The sequence below is a fragment of the Mesoplodon densirostris genome, chromosome 1 (genome assembly GCF_025265405.1).
Source record: "Mesoplodon densirostris isolate mMesDen1 chromosome 1, mMesDen1 primary haplotype, whole genome shotgun sequence".
NCBI classification, from domain to species: Eukaryota; Metazoa; Chordata; class Mammalia; order Artiodactyla; family Ziphiidae; genus Mesoplodon; species Mesoplodon densirostris.
In genome coordinates, this window is record NC_082661.1 from 202,895,114 (window position 1) to 202,915,793 (window position 20,680).

At 36.0% G+C, this 20,680-nt stretch overlaps 1 protein-coding gene across 1 annotated transcript in view; it reads left to right on the forward strand.

The window, feature by feature from the left end:
- TLL1 (tolloid like 1) overlaps positions 1-20,680 on the forward strand; it is a 276,217-nt gene that overhangs the window by 160,408 nt on the left and 95,129 nt on the right. The window lies entirely within an intron of this gene.

Genomic DNA, 20,680 nt, shown 5'->3' on the forward strand with positions numbered 1-20,680 from the left:
CTACTTTGAGTTTATTTTTGTGTAGGGTGTTAAAGAGTGCTCTAATTTCATTCTTTTATATGTAGCTGTCCAAGTTTTCCCAGCACCACTTATTGAAGAGGTTGTCTTTTCTTCACTGTATATTCTTGCCTCCTTTATCAAAGATAAGCTGACCATAAGTGTGTGGGTTTATCTCTGGTATTTCTATCCAGTTCCATTGATCTATATTTCTATTTCTGTGCCAGTACCATACTGTCTTGATTACTGTAGCTTTGTAGTATAGTCTCTGAAGTCAGGGAGCCTGATTCGTCCAGCTCCGTTTTTCTTTCTCAAGGTTGCTTTGGCAGTTTGGGGTCTTTTGTGTTTCCATAAAAATTATGAAATTTTTTGTTCTAGTTCTGTGAAAAATGCCAGTGGTAGTTTCATAGGGATTGCATTGAATCTGTAGATTGCTATGGGTAGTACAGTCATTTTCACAATGTTGATTCTTCCAATCCAAGAACATGGTATATCTCTCTATCTATTTGTATCATCTTATTTTCTTTCATCGGTGTCTTATAATTTTCTGCATACAGGCCTTTGTCACCTAAGGTAGGTTTATTCCTATATATTTTATTCTTTTTCTTGCAATGCTAAATGGGAGTGTTTTCTTAAATTCACTTTCAGATTTTTCATCATTAATATATAGGAATGCAAGAGATTTCTGTGCACTAATTTTGTGTCCTGCTACTCTACCAAATTCATTGATTAGCTCTAGTAGTTTTCTGGTAGCACTTTTATGAGTCCCTATGTATAGTACCATGTCATCTGCAAACAGTGACAGCTTTACTTCTTCTTTTCCAATATGGATTCCTTTTATTTCTTTTTCTTCTCTAATTGCTGTGGGTAAAACTTCCAAAACTATGTTGAATAATAGTGGTTAGAGTGGGCAACCTTGTCTTGTTCTGGTCTTAGTTGAAATGGTTTCAGTTTTTCACCATTGTAGATGATGTTGGCTGTGGGTTTGTCATATATGGCCTTTATTATGTTGAGGAAAGTTCCCTCTATGCCTACTTTCTGGAGGGTTTTTATCAAAAATGGGTGTTGAATTTTCTCAAAAGCTTTCTCTGCATCTATTGAGATGATCATATGGTTTTTCTCCTTCACTTTGTTAATATGGTGTATTCTGTTGCTTGATTTGGCTATATTGAAGTATCCTTGCATTCCTGGGATAAACCCCAATTGATCATACTGTATGATCCTTTTAATGTGCTGTTGGATTCTGTTTGATAGTGTTTTGTTAAGGATTTTTCCATCTATGTTCATCAGTGATATTGGACTCTAGTTTTCTTTCTTTCTGACACCTTTGTCTGGTTTTGGTATCAGAGTGATGGTGGCCTTGTAGGATGAGTTTCGGAGTGTTCCTCCCTCTGCTATATTTGGGAACAGTTTGAGAAAGGTAGGTGTTAGCTCATCTCTAAATGTTTGATAGAATTCCCCGGTGAAACCATCTGGTCCTGGTCTTTGGTTTGTTGGAAGATTTTTAATCACAGTTTCAATTTCAGTGCTTGTAATTGATCTGTTCAAATCTTCTATTTCTTCCTGGTTAAGTCTCCAAAGGTTGTGCATTTCTAAGAATTTGTCCATTTCTTCCAGGTTGTCCATTTTTTTGGCAAACAGTTGCTTATAGTAATCTCTCATGATCCTTTGTATTTCTGCAGTGCAGTTGTTACTTCTCCTTTTTCTTTTATAATTCTATTGATTTGAGTCTTCTCCCTTTTTTCCTTCATAAGTCTGGCTAATGGTTTATCAATTTTGTTTATCTTTTCAAAGAACCATCTTTTAGATATATTGATCTTTGCTACCATTTCCTTCATTTCTTTTTCATTTATTTCTCATCTGATCTTTATGATTTCTTTCCATCTGCTAACTTTGGGGTTCTTTTGTTCTTCTTTCTCTAATTGCTTTAGGTGTAAGGTTACATTGTTTATTTGAGATGTTTCTTGTTTCTTAAGGTAGGATTGTATTGCTATAAACTTCCCTCTTAGAACTGCTTTTGCTGCATCCAATAGGTTTTGGGTAACGTGTTTTCATTGTCATTTATTTCTAGGTATTTTTTTTATTTCCTCTTTGATTTCTTCAGTGTTCTCTTGGTTATGAAGTAGTGTGTTGTTTACCCTCCATGTGTTTGTATTTCTTACAAATATTTTTCCTGTAATTGATATCTAGTCTCATAGTGCTTTGGTCAGAAAAGATACTTGATACGATTTCAATTTTCTTAAATTTACCAAGGCTTGATTTGTGACTGAAGATATGGTCTATCCTGGAGAATGTTCCATGAGCACTTGAGAAGAATGTGTTTCCTGTTGTTTTGGGATGAAATCTCCTATAAATATCCATTAAATCTATCTTGTTTAATGTATAATTTACAGTTTTTGTTTCTTTATTTATTTTCATTTTGGATGATCTTTCCATTAGTGAAAATGGCATGTTAAAGTCCCCTACTATGATTCTGTTACTGTTGATTTCCCCTTTTATGGCTGTTAGTGTTTGTCTTCTGTATTGAGGTGTTCTTATGTTGGGCGCATAAATATTTACAATTGTTATACCTTCTTCTTGAATCGATCCCTTGATCATTATGCAGTGTCCTTCTTTGTCTCTTGTAACAGCCTTTATTTTAAAGTCTACTTTGTCTGATATGAGAATTGCTACTCCAGCTTTCTTTTTATTTCCATTTGCATGGCATATCTTTTTCCATCCCCACACTTTCAGTTTGTATGTGTCCCTAGGTCTGAAATGGGTCTCTTGTAGAAAGCATATATATGGGTCTTGTTTTTGTATCCATTCAACCAGTCTATGTATTTTAGTTGGATCACTTAATCCATTTACATTATAGTAATTATCAATATGTATGTTCCTATTACCATTTTCTTAACTGCTTTGTGTTTCCTGCCTAGAGAAGATCCTTTACTATTTTTTGTAAAGCTGGTTTGGTGGTGCTGAATTCTCTTAGTTTTTGCTTGTCTGTAAAGATTTTAATTTCTCCGTCAAATCTCAATGAGATTCTTGCTGGGTAGAGTAATCTTGGTTGTAGGTTTTTCTCCTTCATCACTTTAAATATGTTCTGCCACTTCCTTCTGGCTTTCAAAGTTTCTGCTGAATGATCAGCTGTTAACCTTATGGGGTTTCTCTTATGTGTTGTTTTTCCCTTGCTGCTATTAATATTTGTTCTTAGTATTTAATTTTTGATAGTTTGATTAATATATGTCTTGGCATGTTTCTCCTTGGATTTTTCTTGTATGGGACTCTCTGTGCTTTCTGGACTTGACTAACTATTTCCATTCCCATATTAGGGAAGTTTTCAAATCTAAACTCTTCAAATAATTTCTCAGTCCCTTTCTTTTTCTCTTATTCTTCTGCAACCCCTTTAATTCAAATGTTGGTGTGTTTAATGTTGTCCCAGAGGTCTCTAAGACTGTCCACAATTCTTTTCATTCATTTTTCTTTATTCTGCTCTGCAATAGTTATTTCCACTCCTTTATCTTCCAGGTTACTTATCCGTTCTTCTGCCTCAGTTATTCTGCTATTGATCCCTTCTAGAGAATATTTAATTTCATTTATTGTGTTGTTCATCACTGTTTGTTTGCTCTTTAGTCCTTCTAGGTCCTTGTTAAACGTTTCCTGTATTTTATCCATTCTATTTCCAAGATTTTGGATCATCTTCACTATCATTATTCTGAATTCTTTTTCAGGTAGATTACCTATTTCCTCTTCATTTGTTAAGTCTGCTGGGTTTTTGCCTTGCTACTTCATCTGTGTGTTTCTCTGTCTTCTCATTTTGATTAATTTACTGTGTTTGTGGTCTCCTTTTCACAGGTTGCAGGTTCATAGTTCCCGTTGCTTTTGGTGTCTGTGCCCAGTGGCTAAGTTTGGTTCAGTGGTTTGTGTAGGTTTCCTGGTGGAGGGGACAAGTGCCTGTGTTCTGGTGGATGAGGCTGGATCTTGTCTTTCTGATGGGAAGGTCCACGTCTAGTGATGTGTTTTGGGGTGTCTGTGGACTTATTATGACTTTAGACAGCCTCTCTGCTAATGGGAGGGGTTGTGTTCCTGTCTTGCTTGTTGTTTGGCATAGTGTGTCCTGCACTGTAGCTTGCTGGTCATTGATTGGAGCTGGGTCTTACCTTTGAGATGGAGATCTCTGGGAGATTTTCACTGTTTGATATTACTTGGAGCTGGGAGGTCTCTTGTGGACCAATGTCCTGAACTTGGCTCTCCCACCTCACTGGCACAACCCTGACTCCTGGCTGGAGCTCCAAGAGCTTGTCCTCCACACAACTCAGAATAAAAGGGAGAAAGAAAACAAGCAAGCAAGGAAGTAAGAAAGAAAGAAAGAAAGGAGATAAAATAAAATAAAGTTATTAAAATAAAAAATAAAAAACAATGATTAAGAAAAAAAATTTTTAAGTAATTTAAAAAAACTGGGGCTTCCCTGGTGGCGCAGTGGTTGAGAGTCCGCCTGCCGATGCAGGGGACATGGGTTCGTGCCCCGATCCCGGAAGATCCCACATGCCGCGGAGCGGCTGGGCCCGCGAGCCATGGCCGCGGAGCCTGTGTGTCCGGAGCCTGTGCTCCGCAACGGGAGAAGCCACAGCAGTGAGAGGCCCGCATACAGCAAAAAAAAAAAAAAAAAAAAAAAACTGGGCAGAGAGACCCCTAGGAAAAATGGTAAAAGCAAAGCTGTACAGACAAACACAGACAGAAGGAAACACATATACACTCATAAAAAGAGAAAAAGGCAAAAAAGTATATATATATATATCCTGGTCCCAAAGTCTAACTCCTCAATTTGGGGTGATTCATTGTCTATTCAGGTATTCCACAGATGCAGGGTACATCAAGTTGATTGTGGAGATTTAATCCAGTGCTCCTGAGGCTGCTGGGAGAAATTTCCCTTTCTCTTCTTTGTTCACACAGCTCCAGTTGTTCAGATTTGGATGTGGTCCTGACTCTGCGTGTAGGTCGCCTGAGCGCGTCTGTTCTTTGCTCAGACAGGACAGGGTTAAAGAAGCAGCTGATTCGGAGGCTCTGGCTCATGAGGCCAGGGTAGGGGGCGTCCGGGTGCAGGGTGAGCCTGCAGCAGCAGAGGCCATCCTGACATTACACCAGCCTCAGGCGCACCGTGTGTTCTCGCAGGGAAGCTGTCCCTGGATCACGGGACCCTGGCAGTGGCGGGCTGCACAGGCTCCCAGCAGGAGACGTGTGGAGAGTGACCTGTGCTTGCTCACAGGCTTCTTAGTGGTGGCAGCAGCAGCCTTAGCGTCTCAGGCCCATCTCTGGGGTCAGTACTGATAGCTGTGGCATGCGCCCATCTCTGGAGCTCCTTTAAGCAGCGCTCTTAATCCCGTCTCCTTGCGCACCAGGAAACAAAGAGGGAAGAAAAAGTCTCTTGCCTCTTCAGCAGCTCCAGACTTTTTGCCACACTCCACCCTGGCTAGTCGTGGTACACTAGCTCCCTTCAGGCTGTGTTCACAAAGCCGACCCCAGTCCTCTCCCTGGGATCCGAGCTCCGAAGCTCGAACCTCAGCTCCCAGCCCCACGTACCTTGGCGGGTGAGCACACAAACCTCTCGGGCTGCTGAGTGCTGGTCGGCACCGATCCTCTGTGCGGGAATCTCTCCGCTTTGCCCTCCGCACCCCTGTTGCTGTGCTCTCCTCCTTGGCTCCAAAGCTTTCCCCCTCTGCAGCCCCCCATCTTCTCCCGCAATGGGGATTCCTAGTGTGTGGAAACCTTTCCTCCTTCACAGCTCTCTCCCACTGGTGCAGGTCCCATCGCTATTTTTTTGCCTCTGCTTTTTCTTTTTTCTTTTGCCCTCCCCAGGTACGTGTGGAGTTTCTTTCCCTTTGGGAGGTCTGAGGTCCTCTGCCAGCATTCAGTAGGTGTGCTGTACGAGTTGTTCCACATGTAGATGTATTTCTGATGTATTTGTAGGGAGGAAGGTGGTCTCTGCCTCTTACTCTTTGGCCATCTTGAAGCTCCAGGCTACTCTTTTAATGGAGTCATATATAATTTGTATCTTTATCCTCCTCTGAAACCATAAAAGATGCTAAAAATGGATTATGATTCACACTGTCACATGCTATTGTTTTGATTTGTTTTCAAGCTTGTTTTCTTCCAGAAACAAATAAGATGTTATTATTGTTTTTTGCACTTAACATTGATCTATGTGCAGATATTTACCTAACATTTTTGTGATAAAAATACATACAACATAAAATTGCTGTCTTAACCATTTTTTCAAAACTTGATTGACTGATTAATTTAGGCTGCCACGTGTCTTCGTTGCAGCACACGGGATCTTAGTTGTGGCATGCAGATCCTTAGTTGCGGTATGCGGACTTCTTTTTTTTTTTTTTGCGGTATGTGGGCTTATCACTGTTGTGGCCTCTCACGTTGTGGAGCACAGGCTCCGGACGCGCAGGCTCAGTGGCCGTGGCTCACGGGCCCAGCCACTCTGCGGCATGTGGGATCCTCCCAGACTGGGGCATGAACCCATGTCCCCTGCATCGGCCAGTGGACTCTCAACCACTGCGCCACCAGGGAAGCCCTGCGGACTTCTTAGTTTTGGCATGTGGACTCCTTAGCTGTGGCATGAAAACTCTTACTTGTGGCATGCATGTGGATCTTGTTCCCCAACCAAGGATTGAACCTTGGCCCCCTGCTTTGGGAGTGCAGTTTCTTACCCACTGGACCACTAGGGAAGTCCTTTAACCATTCTTAAATATACAGTTTAATAGTGTTAAATACATTCACACTTTATGAAACAGATCTCCAGAACTTTTTAATCTTGTAAAACTGAAACTCCATATTTGTTAAACAACTGTCCTTTTACCCCCTCCCCTCAGATCTGATAAGCACTATTTACTTTCTGTTTCTTATGAATTTGACTGCTTTAGATACCTCATACAAGTGAAGTCACACAGTATTTGTCCTTTTGTAACTGACTTACTTTACTTTGCATAATGGCCTCAAGGCTTATTCATTTTGTAGCATGCATAATTTCTCGGGGATTTCTGGATCATATTGCAGTTCTATTTTTAATTTTTTGTGGAACCTTCATACTGTCTTCCATAGTGGCTGCACTATTCAGAATCTCTCCAACACCACACATGGGGTCCAATTTCTCGACATCTTCACCAACATGTGTTATTTTCGAATGTTTTGATACTCACCATTCTAATGGTTGTGAAGTGATAATTGCTTATGGGTTTCATTTGCATTTCTCTCATGATTAGTTATGTTGAGCATTTTTTCATATGATTATTGGCCATTTGTATATCATCCACGAAGAAATGTCTATTCAAGCCTTTTGCCCATTTTTTAAATAGGATTATTTAATTTTTTCTTGCTGTGTTGTAGGGGTCCTTTATATATTCTGGATACTTACCCCTGATGAGATATATGACTTGCAAATATTATGTCCTTTTCTGTAGATGCCTTTTGACAATGTGGATCATTTCCTTTGCTTCACAAAAGCTTTTTAGTTGATGCAGTACTAATTATCTAATTTTTGTTTTTGTTTCCTTTGCTTTTGGAGCAATAACCAAGAAATCATTGCCAGATCCAGTATAATGAAGATTTTCCACTATGTTTTCTCTTCAGAGGTTTATAGTTTTGAGTTTTATGTATAGGTCTTTAATCAATTGTTGAATTAATTTTTATATATGGCTTAAGATAAGCATCTAAATTCATTCTCTTCCACATGGAGATCCATTTTTCTCAACAAAATTTGTTGAAGATTTACCAAATATTTTTATTCAGTGTTCCCTCTCCCATCTCAGACTTCCATCAAATCTCATTTTGTCCTGCTTATAGTTTATATTTTAGATTCATTCTTTAGCTTAGCTGGTTTTGGTGGTATTTTTCCTACATAAATGTGGATTTAAAAAAATTAAAGTATAGTTGATTTATAATATTATATTAATTTCACATGTACAGCACAGTGATTTGATATTTTTATATATTATACTCCATTTAAAGATTTTTACTTGAATTCATGATAATATAGTTTCATTAGATACAATTAGCTATATATTCAACTTGTTAAAAATCAAAGATTGAAGAAATACTTTCTAAAGCATTTCTTAATGTAGAATCCTGGAAATTCAAGTTATTAAAACTGATTTAATGAGCATGAAAAATTTAATAAGTTAATAACCATATAAAATAAGGTGGCAAGTTATTTAGAGTGGTACTGGTTGCTGATGATTTCTCAAAGAAGTTTTTTTCAAATTGTACAACTTTGGATACTTCCCATATAATAAAATGTATTTCAAGTGTACTATAAAATAATGTGTAGCCTCTTCATTTATTTTATTAAACTAGTAAAATTCTGATAGGCATACTCCATACAACACATATGAAAAGATTATGAAGTGCTTCACATACAAATATAAACACATAGCTGTTATATAAATATAATCAAATCAAATCAATCTCTATAATTTATAAAATTAAAAATATTTGATTTAGTAATATGAGAGTAGTTCAGTGTAATAAAATCTGTTTGTCAAATAATAATATCAAAATGGAAAACAAAAATCTAAGTTTTCCCATACATGCTAGTAACACTAGAATTCAGTATGCATATTTAATAACAATGAGGTGAATTATGACTAGAATGTTTTATTTTCAATTCAATAAATAGAAGGAACTAATTCTTATTGAGTGCTTACATATACAAGGTGTTTTGCTGACTTTCTCTAACCTACTCACACCCGACTGAGTTTAGTATTACAATTATCTCCATTTTACATGTAAAGAAAATTAAACTTAAGAAAGAATTGAGTCATCTGCCTAACATGACACAGATTGCATGTGGCAGAGATAATCATTACAATTTTTTTTAGTTGTCCAGAATATCAATTTCCTCTTTTAAAAAATTCAAGAGAATCAACTAGAAACCAAGTGCACAGGTGATCAAATAATAACAAATATATTAAAATGTAATAGATTTTAGAAAACTGAAGACTTTACTGTGGGACTAACAGAACAATATATTGTGTATCAGGATGTAATATAAGTTTTCAGTTTTTCCAAAATTAATGTATGGTTTTAATGTAATTCCATACAAATTTCCAATAGATTTGTTTTATACCAGACCAAATTTTTCTAGAGTTTATTTCTAAAATAAAGGATTTGGAATAACCAAGACATAAATCTTTTTAACATCTTTATTGGGGTATAGTTGCTTTACAATAGTGTGTTAGATTCTGCTTTATAACAAAGTGAATCAGTTATACATATACATATGTCCCCATCTCTTCCCTCTAGCATCTCCCTCCCTCCCACCCTCACAATCACACACCTCTAGGTGGTCACAAAGAAACAAGTCAATCTCCCTGTGCTAAGCAGCTGCTTCCCACTAGCTGTCTATTTTACGTTTGGTAGTGTATAAAGGTCCATGCCACTCTCTCACTTTATCCAAGCTTACATTCCCCCTCCCCATATCCTAAAGTCCATTCTCTAGTAGGTCTGCATCTTTATTCCTGTCTTGCCCCTAGGTTCTTCATGACTTTTTTTTTTCTTTTTCAGATTCCATATATATGTGTTAGCATACAGTATTTGTTTTTCTCTTTCTGAGTTACTTCACTCTGTATGACAGTGTAGAGGTCCATCCACCTCACTACAAATAATTCAGTTTCATTCCGTTTTATGGCTGAGTAATATTCCTTTGTATATATGTGCCACACCTTCTTTATGCATTCATCTGTTGATGGGCACTTAGGTTGTTTCCATGTCCTGGTTATTGTAAATAGAGCTGCAATGAACATTTTGGTACATGACTCTTTTTGAATTATGGTTTTCTCAGGGTATATGCCCAGTAGTGGGATGGCTGGGCTGTATGGTAGTTCTACTTTTAGTTTTTTAGGGAACATCCATAATATTCTCCATAGTGGCTGTATCAGTGTACATTCCTACCAACAGTTCAAGAGGGTCCCATTTTCTCCACACCCTCTCCAGCATTTATTCTTTGTAGACTTTTGATGATGGCCATTGTGACTGGTGTGAGATATCTCATAGTAGTTTTGATTTGCATTTCTCTAATGATTAATGATGTTCAGCATTTTTTCATGTTTTCATTTCTATTCTGTGTATCTTTTTCAGAGAAATGTCTATTTAGGTCTTCTGCCCATTTTTGGATTGGGTTCTTTGTTTTTTAAGGTTGAGCTCCTTGTAAATTTTGGAGATTAATCCTTTGTCAGTTGCTTCATTTGCAAATATTTCCTCCCATTATGAAGGTTATCTTTTGGTCTTGTTTATGGTTTCCTTTGCTGACAAAAGCTTTTAAGTTTCATTAGGTCCCATTTGTTTATTTTTGTTTTTCTTTCCATTTCTCTAGTAGGTGCGTCAAAAGGATCTTTCTGTGATTTATGTCATAGTGTTCTGCCTATGTTTTCCTCTAAGAGTTTGATGGTGTCTGGCCTTTCATTTAGTCTTTAATCCATTTTGTGTTTATTTTTGTGTATGATTTTAGGGAGTGTTCTAATTTCATTGTTTTACATCTAGCTGTCCAGTTTTCCGAGCACCACTTATTGAAGAGGCTATCATTTCTCCACTGTATATTCTTGGCTCCTTTAACAAAGATAAGGTGACCATATGTGCATGGGTTTATCTCTGGACTTTCTATCCTGTTCCTTTAATCTATATTTCTCTTTCTGTGCCAGTACCATACTGTCTTGATTACTGTAGCTTTGTAGTATAGTCTGAAGTTACGGAGCCTGATTCCTCCAGCTCCGTTTTTCTTTCTCAAGATTCCTTTGGCTATTTGGAATCTTTTGTGTTTCCATAGAAATTGTGAAATTTTTTGTTCTAGTTCTGTGAAAAATTCCAATGGTAGTTTCATAAGGATTGCATTGAATCTGTAGAGTGCTTTGTGTAGTAGAATCATTTAAACAATATTGATTCTTTGAATACAAGAGTATAGTAAAGCTCTCCATCTATTTGTATCATCTTTCACTTCTTTCATCAGTGTCTTATAATTTTCTGCATACAAGTCCTTGTCTCCGTAGGTAGGTTTATTCCTAGATACTTTATTCTTTTTGTTACAATGCTAAATGGGAGTGTTTTCTTAAATTCACTTTCAGATTTTTCATCATTAGTGTATAGGAATGCAAGAGATTTCTGTGCACTAATTTTGTATCCTGCCACTCTACCACACTCATTGATTAGCTCTAGTAGTTTTCTGGTAGCATCTTTAGGATTCTCTATGTATAGTACCATGTCATCTGCAAACAGTGACAGCTTTACTTCTTCTTTTCCAGTTTGGATTCCTTTTTCTTCCTAATTGCTATGGCAAGAACTTCCAAAACTATGTTGAATAATAGTGGTGAGAGTGGGCAAACTTGTCTTGTTCCTGATCTTAGTGGAAATCGTTTCAATTTTTCAAAATTGAGGATGATGTTTGGTGTGAGTTTGTCATATATGGCCTTTATTATATGGAAGAAAGTTCCCTCTATGCCTACTTTCTGCAGGGTTTTTATCATAAATGGGTGCTGAATTTTGTCAAAAGTTTTCTCTGCATCTATTGAGATGATCATATGGTTTTTCTCCTTCAGTTTGTTAATATGGTGTATAACTTTGATTGATTTGTGTATATTGAAGAATCCTTGCATTCCTGGGATGAACCCCACTTGATCGTGGTGTATGATCCTTTTAATGTGCCTTTAGATTCTGTTTCCTAATATTTTGTTGAGGACTATTGTATCTATGTTCATCAGTGATATTGGCCTGTAGTTTTCTTTCTTTCTGGAATCTTTTTCTGCTTTTGTTATCAGAGTGATAGTGGCCTTGTAGAATGAGTTTCAGAGTGTTCCTCTCTCTGCTATATTTTGGAAGAGTTTGAGAAGTACAGGTGTTAGCTCTTCTCTAAATGTTTGATAGAATTCGTCTGTGAAGCCATCTGGTCCTGGAGGTTTTTTTGTTGGAAGATTTTTAATCACACTTTCATTATAGTGCTTGTGATTTTTCTGTTTGTATTTTCTTTTTCTTCCTCGTTCAGTCTCAGAAGGTTGTGCATTTCTAAGAATTTGTCCATTTCTTCCAGGTTATCCATTTTATTAGCATACAGTTGCTTGTAGTACTCTCTCATGATCCTTTGTATTTCTGCAGTGTCAGTTGTTACTTCACCTTTTTCATTTCACATTCTATTGATTTGAGTATTTTCCCTTTTTTTCTTCATAAGTCTGGCTAATGGTTTATCAATTTGTTTATCTTCTCAAAGAAGCAGCTTTTAATTTTATTGATCTTTGCTATAATTTCCTTCATATCTGTTTCAGTTATTTCTCATCTGATCTTTATGATTTATTTCCTTCTGCTAACTTTGGGGTTCTTTTGTTCTTCTTTCTCTAATTGCTTTAAGTGTAAGGTTAGGTTGTTTATTTGAGATGTTTCTTGCTTCTTATAGTAGGTTTGTATGGCTATAAACTTCCCTCTTAGAACTGCTTTCGCTGCATCATGTAGGCTTTGGGTCATCCTGTTTTCATTGTCATTTGTTTCTAGGTATTTTTTGATTTCCTCTTTGGTTTCTTCAGTGACCTCTTGGTTATTAAGTAGTTTGGGTTTAGCATCCATGCGTTTGTATTTCTTACAGTTTTTTTTTCCTGTAATTGATATCTAGTCTCCTAGCATTGTGGTCAGAAAAGATTCTTGATGTGATTTACTTTGCATAATGGCCTCAAGGCTTATTCATTTTGTAGCATGCATAACTTCTCGGGGATTTCTGGATCATATTGCAGTTCTATTTTTAATTTTTTGTGGAACCTTCATACTGTCTTCCATAGTGGCTGCACTATTCAGAATCTCTCCAACACCACACATGGGGTCCAATTTCTTGACATCTTCACCAACATGTGTTATTTTCAAATGTTTTGATACTCACCATTCCAATGGTTGTGAAGTGATAATTGCTTATGGTTTTGATTTGCATTTCTCTCGTGATTAGTTATGTTGAGCATTTTTTCATATGATTATTGGCCTTTTGTACCTCATCCTCAGGGAAATGTCTATTCAAGACTTTTGTCCATTTATTAAATTGGATTATTTAACTTTTTCTTGTTGTGTTGTAAGGGTCCTTTATATATTCTGGATACTTACCCCTGATGAGATATATGACTTGCAAATATTATGTCCTTTTCTGTAGATGCCTTTTGACAATGTGGATCATTTCCTTTGCTTCACAAAAGCATTTCAGTTGACGTAGTACAAATTATCTAATTTTTGTTTTTGTTTCCTTTGCTTTTGGAGCAATAACCAAGAAATCATTACCAGATCCAATATAATGAAGATTTTCCCTTATGTTTTCTCCACAGAGGTTTATAGTTTTGAGTTTTATGTATACATCTTTAATCCATTGTTGAGTTAATTTTTGTATATGGCTTAAGATAAGCATCTAAATTCATTCTCTTCCACATGGAGATCCATTTTTCTCAACAACATTTGTTGAAGATTTACCAAATATTTTTATTCAGTATTCCTTCTCCCTTCTCAGACTTCCATCGAAGCTCATTTTGTCCTGTTTATACTTATGTTTTACATTCATTCTTTAGCTTAGCTGGTTTTGGTGGAATTTTTACTATTTGAAATGTGGATTTTAATAATTAAAGTATAGTTGATTTATAATATTATATTGGTTTCACATGCACAGCATAGTGATTCAATATTTTTATATATTTTACTCCATTTAAAGATTTTTACTTGAATTAATGATAATATAGTTTCATTAGATACAATTAACTATATATTCAACTTGTTAAAAATCAAAATTTGTAGAAATACTTTAAAAAATATTTCTTAATGTAGAATCCTGGAAATTCAAGTTATCAAAACTGATTTAATGAGCATGAAAAATTTAATAAGTTAATAACCATATAAAATAAGGTGGCAAGTTATTTAGAGTGGTACTGAGTGCTGATGATTTCTCAAAGAAGTTTTTCCCAATTGTACAATTTTGGATACTTCCCATAAAATAAAATGTATTTCAAGTGTACTATAAAATAATATGTAGCCTCTTCATTTATTTTATTAAACTAGTAAAATTCTGATAGGCATACTCTATACAACACATATGAAAAGATTATGAAGTGCTTCACATACAAATATAAACACATAGTTGTTATATAAATATAATCAAATCAAATCAATCTCTATAATTTATAAAATTAAAAATATTTGATTTAGTAATTTGAGAGTAGTTCAGTGTTATAAAATCTGTTTGTCAAATAATAATATCAAAATGGAAAATAAAAATCTAAGTTTTCCCATAAATGCTAGTAACATTAGAATTCAGTATGCATATTTAATAATAATGAGTTGAATTATGACTAGAATGTCTTATTTTCAATTCAATAAATAGAAGAAACTAATTCTTATTGAGTGCTTACATATACAAGGTGTTTTGCTGACTTTCTCTAACCTACTCACACCCGACTGAGTTTAGTATTAAAATTATCTCCTTTTAAACGTAAAGAAAATTAAACTTAAGAAAGGATTGAGTCATTTGCCTAACATCACACAGATTACATTTGGTAGAGATAATCATTACATTTTGTTTTGTTGCTGTTGTAGAGAATATCACTTTACTCTTTTCAAAAATTCAAAAGAATCAACTAGAAAACAAGTGCACAGGTGATCAAATAAAAAATATATTAAAATGTAATAGATTTTAGAAAACTGAAGACTTTACTGTGGGACTAACAGAACGATATATTGTGTAGCGGGATGTAATATGAATTGTCAGTTTTTCCAAAATTAATGTATGGTTTTAATGTAATTACATACAAATTTCCAATAGATTTTAGTTTTATACCAGACCAAATTTTTCTAGAGTTTATTTCTAAAGTAAAGGATTTGGAATAACCAAGACAAAAAAAACTTTTAACATCTTTATTGGAGTATAGTTTCTTTACAATGGTGTGTTAGCTTCTGCTTTATAACAAACTGATTCAACTATACATATACATATGTCCCCATATCTCTTCCCTCTGGCATCTCCCTCCCTCCCACCCTCACAATCACACCCCTCTAGGTGTTCACAAAGCAACAAGCTGATCTCCCTGTGCTATCCAGCTGTTTCCCACTAGCTGTCTATTTTACGTTTGGTAGAGTATATATGTCCATGCCACTCTCTCACTTTATCCAAGCTTACATTCCCCTTCCCCATATCCTAAAGTCCATTTTCTAGTAGGTATGCGACTTTATTCCTGTCTTGCCCCTAGGTTCTTCATGACTTTTTTTTTCATTTTTAGATTCCATATATATGTGTTAGCATACGGTATTTGTCTTTCTCTTTCTGACTTACTTCACTCTGTATGACACACTCTAGGTCTATCCACCTCATACAAATAGCTCAGTTTCTTTTTTTATGGCTGAGTAATATTCCATTGTATATATGTGCCACATCTTCTTTCTCTATTCATCCGATGATGGACACTTGGGTTGTTTCCATCTCCAGACTATTGTGAATAGAGCTGCAATGAACATTTTGGTACATGTCTCTTTTTGAATTATGGTTTTCTCAGGGTATATACCTAGTAGTGGGATTGCTGGGTCATATGATAGTTCTATTTTTAGTTTTTTAAGGAACGTCCATACTGTTCTCCATAGTGGTTGTATCAGTGTACATTCGTACCAACAATGCAAGAGGGCCCCCTTTTCTCCACACCCTATCCACCATTTATCCTTTGTAGATTTTTGATGATGGACCTTCTGACAGGTGTGAGATGATATCTCATTGTAGTTTTGATTTGCATTTCTCCAATGATTAATGATGTTGAGCATTCTCTCATGGGTCAGTTGGCAATCTGTATATCTTCTTTGGAGAAATGTCTTTTTATGTCTTCTGCCCATTTTTGGATTTGTTTTTTGTTTTTTTAATGTTGAGCGGCTTGTAAATTTTGGAGATTAATCCTTTGTCAGTTGCTTCATTGGCAAGTATTTTCTCACATTCTGAAGGTTGTCTTTTCATCTTGTTTATGGTTTCCTTTGCTGAGCAAAAGCTTTGGAGTTTCATTAGGTCCCATTTGTTTATTTTTGTTTTTCTTTCAATTTCCCTAGGAGGTGGGTCAAAAAGGATCTTGCTGTGATTTATGTCATAGTGTTCTGCCTATGTTTTCCTCTAAGAGTTTGACGGTGTCTGCTTTTCATTTACCTTTAATCCATTTTGAGTTTATTTTTGTGTATGGTGTTAGGGAGTGTTCTAACTTCATTCTTTTACATGTAGCTGTCCAGTTTTCCCAGTACCACTTATTGAAGAGGTAGTCTTTTCTCCCCTGAATATTCTTGGCTTCTTTATCAAAGATAAGGTGACCATATGTATGTGGGTTTATCTCTGGACTTTTTCTCCTGTTCCATTAATCTACATTTCTCTTTCTATGCCAGTTCCATACTGTTTGATCACTGTAGCTTTGTAGTATACTCTGAAGTCACCGAGACTGACTCCTCCAGCTCCGTTTTTCTTCTCAAGATTCCTTTAGCTATTTGGGGTCTTCTGTGTTTGCATACAAATTGTGAAATTTTTTGTTCTAGTTATGTTAAAAATGCCATTGTTAGTTTGATAGGGATTACATTGAATCTGTAGATTGTTTTGGGTTGTAGAGTCATTTTCACAATGTTGATCCTTCCATTCCAAGAGCATTGTACAACTCTGAGTCTATTTGTATCATCTTTATTTTCTTTCATCAGTGTCTTATAATTTTCTGCATACAGGTCTTTTTCTCCTTAGGTAGGTTTATTCCTAGATAATTTATTCTTTTTCTTGCCATGCTAAATGGGAGTGTTTTCTTAAATCCACTTTCAGATTTTTCATCTTTAGTCTGTAGGAATGCAAGAGATTTCTGTGCACTAATTTTGTATCCTGCTACTCTACCAAACTCATTGATTAGTTCTAGTAGTTTTCTGGTAGCATCTTTAGGATTCTCTATGTATAGTACCACGTCATCTGCAAACAGTGACAGTGTTACTTCTTCTTTTCCAATTTGGTTTCCTTTGATTTATTTTTATTCTCCAATTGCTGTGGGTAAAACTTGCAAAACAATGTTGAATAATAATGGTGAGAGTGTGCAACCTTGTCTTGTTCCTGATCTTAGTGGAAATAGTTTCAGTTTTTCACCATTCAGGACGATGTTGTCTGTGAGTTTGTCATATATGGCCTTTATTATGTTGAGGAAAGTTCCCTCTATGCCTACTTTCTGCAGGGTTTTTATCAGAAATGGGTGTTGAATTTTGTCAAAAGCTTTCTCTGCATCTATTGAGATGATCATATGTTTTTTCTTCTCCTTCAGTTTGTTAATATGGTGTATCACGTTGATTGATTTTTGTATCTTGAAGAATCCTTGCCTTCCTGATATAAACCCCACTTGATCATGGTGTATGATCCTTTTAATGTGCTGTTGAATTCTGTTTGCTAGTATTTTGTTGAGGAATTTTGCATCTATATTCATCAGTGATATTGGCCTGTAGTTTTCTTTCTTTGTGACATCTTTCTCTGATTTTGTTATCAGAGTGCTGGTTGCCCTGTAGAATGAGTTTCAGAGTGTTCCTCCCTCTGTTATATTTTATTTTATTTTATTTTCCTTTTTTTAAAATTAGTTTCTGCTTTATAACAAAGTGAATCACTCATACATATACATCTGTTCCCACATCCCTTCCCTCTTGCGTCTCCCGCCCTCCCACCCTCCCTATCCCACCCCTCCAAGCGGCCACAAAGCACCGAGCTGATCTCCCTCTGCTATGCAGCTGCTTCCCACTATCTATCTACCTTACGTTTGGTACTGTATATATGTAGATGCCTCTCTTTCGCTTTGTCACAGCTTACCCTTCCCCCTCCCCATATCCTCAAGTCCATTCTCAAGTAGGTCTGTGTTTTTATTCCTGTTTTACCCCTAGGTTCTTCATGACATTTTTTCCATAAATTCCATATATATGTGTTAGCATATGGTATTTGTCTTTCTCTTTCTGACTTACTTCACTCTGTATGACACACTCTAGGTCTATCCACCTCATTACAAATAGCTCAGTTTCGTTTCTTTTTATGGCTGAGTAATATTCCATTGTATATATGTGCCACATCTTCTTTATCCATTCATCCGATGATGGACACTTGGGTTGTTTCCATCTCCAGGCTATTGTGAATAGAGCTGCAATGAACATTTTAGTACATGTCTCTTTTTGAATTATGGTTTTCTCAGGGTATATACCTAGTAGTAGGATTACTGGGTCACATGGTAGTTCTATTTTTAGTTTTTTAAGGAACCTCCATACTGTTCTCCATAGTGGCTGTACCAATTCACATTCCCACCAGCAGTGCAAGAGTGTTCCCTTTTCTCCACACCCTCTCCAGAATTTATTGTTTCTAGATTTCTTGATGATGGCCATTCTGACTGGTGTGAGATGATATCTCATTGTAGTTTTGATTTGTATTTCTCTAGTGATTAACGATGTTGGGCATTCTTTCATGTGTTTGTTGGCAGTCTGTATAACTTATTTGGAGAAATGCCTATTTAAGTCTTCTGCCCCTTTTTGGATTGGGTTGTTTGTTTTTTTGCTATTGAGCTGCATGAGCTGCTTATAAATTTTGGAGATTAATCCTTTGTCAGTTGCTTCATTTGAAAATATTTTCTCCCATTCTGAGGGTTCTCTTTTGGTCTTGTTTATGGTTTCCTTTGCTGTGCAAAAGCTTTGAAGTTTCATTAGGTCCCATTTGTTTATCTTTGTTTTTATTTCCATTTCTCTAGGAGGTGGGTCCAAAAGGATCTTGCTGTGATTTATGTCATAGAGTGTTCTGCCTATGTTTTCCTCTAAGAGTTTGATAGTGTCTGGCCTTACATTTCGGTCCTTAATCCATTTTGAGCTTATTTTTGTGTATGGTGTTAGGGAATGATCTAATCTCATACTTTTACATGTCCCTGTCCAGTTTTCCCAGCATCACTTATTGAAGCAGCTGTCCTTTCTCCACTGTACATTCCTGTCTCCTTTATCAAAGATAAGTTGACCCTATGTGTGTGGGTTTATCTCTGGACTTTCTATCCTGTTCCATTGATCTATATTTCTGTTTTTGTGCCAGTACCATACTGTCTTGATTACTGTAGCTTTGAAGTATAGTCTGAAGACAGGGAGCCTGATTCTTCCAGCTCCGTTTTTCATTTTCAAGATTGCTTTGACTATTCGGGGTCTTTTGTTTCTCCAAACAAATTTTGAAATTTTTTGTTCTAGTTCTGTGAAAAATGCCAGTGGTGGTTTCATAGGGATTGCATTGAATGTGTAGATTGCTTGGGGTAGTACAGTCATTTTCACAATATTGATTCTTCCAACCCAGGAGCATGGTATATCTCTCCACCTATTTGTATCATCTTTAATTTCTTTCATCAGTGTCTTATAATTTTCTGCATACAGGTCTTTTGTCTCCTTAGGTAGGTTTATTCCTAGATACTTTATTCTTTTTGTTGCAATGGTAAATGGGAGTGTTTCCTTGATTTCACTTTCAGATTTTTCATCATTAGTATATAGGAATGCCAGAGATTTCTGTGCATTAATTTTGTATCCTGCTACTTTACCAAATTCATTGATTGGCTCTAGTAGTTTTCTGGTAGCATCTTTAGGATTCTCTATGTATAGTATCATGTCATCTGCAAACAGTGACAGCTTTACTTCTTCTTTTCCAATTTGGATTCCTTTTATTTCCTTTTCTTCTCTGATTGCTGTGGCTAAAACTTCCAAAACTATGTTGAATAAGAGTGATGAGAGTGGGCAGCATTGTCTTGTTCCTGATCTTGGTGGAAATGGTTTCAGTTTTTCACCATTGAGGACGACGTTGGCTGTGGGTTTGTCATATATGGCCTTTATTATGTTGAGGAAAGTTCCCTCTATGCCTACTTTCTGCAGGGTTTTTATCATAAATGGGTGTTGAATTTTGTCGAAAGCTTTCTCTGCATCTATTGAGATGATCATATGGTTTTTCTTCTTCAATTTGTTAATATGTTGTATCACATTGATTGGTTTGCATATATTGAAGAATCCTTGCATTCCTGGAATAAACCCCACTTGATCATGGTGTATGATCCTTTTAATGTTCTGTTGGATTCTGTTTTCTAGTATTTTGTTGAGGATTTTTTCATCTATGTTCATCAGTGATATTGGCCTCTAGTTTTGTTTCTTTGTGACATCCTTGCCTGGTTTTGGTATCAAGGTGATGTTGGCCTTGTAGAATGAGTTTGGGAATGCTCCTCCCTCTGCTATATTTTGGAAGATTTTGAGAAGGATAGGTGTTAGCTCTTCTCTAAATGTTTGAGAGAATTCGCCTGTGAAGCCATCTGGTCCTGGGCTTTTGTTTGTTGGAAGATTTTTAATCACAGTTTCAATTTCAGTGCTTGTGATTGGTCTGTTCATATTTTCTATTTCTTCCTGGTTCAGTCTCAGAAGGTTGTGCGTTTCTAATAATTTGTCCATTTCTTCCAGGTTGTCCATTTTATTGGCATACAGTTGCTTGTAGTAATCTCTCATGATCCTTTGTATTTCTGCAGTGTCAGTTGTTACTTCTCCCTTTTCATTTCTAATTCTATTGATTTGAGTCTTCTCCCTTTTTTTCTTCATAAATGTGGCTAATGGTTTATCAGTTTTGTTTATCTTCTCAAAGAACCAGCTTTTAGTTTTATTGATTTTTGCTATCATT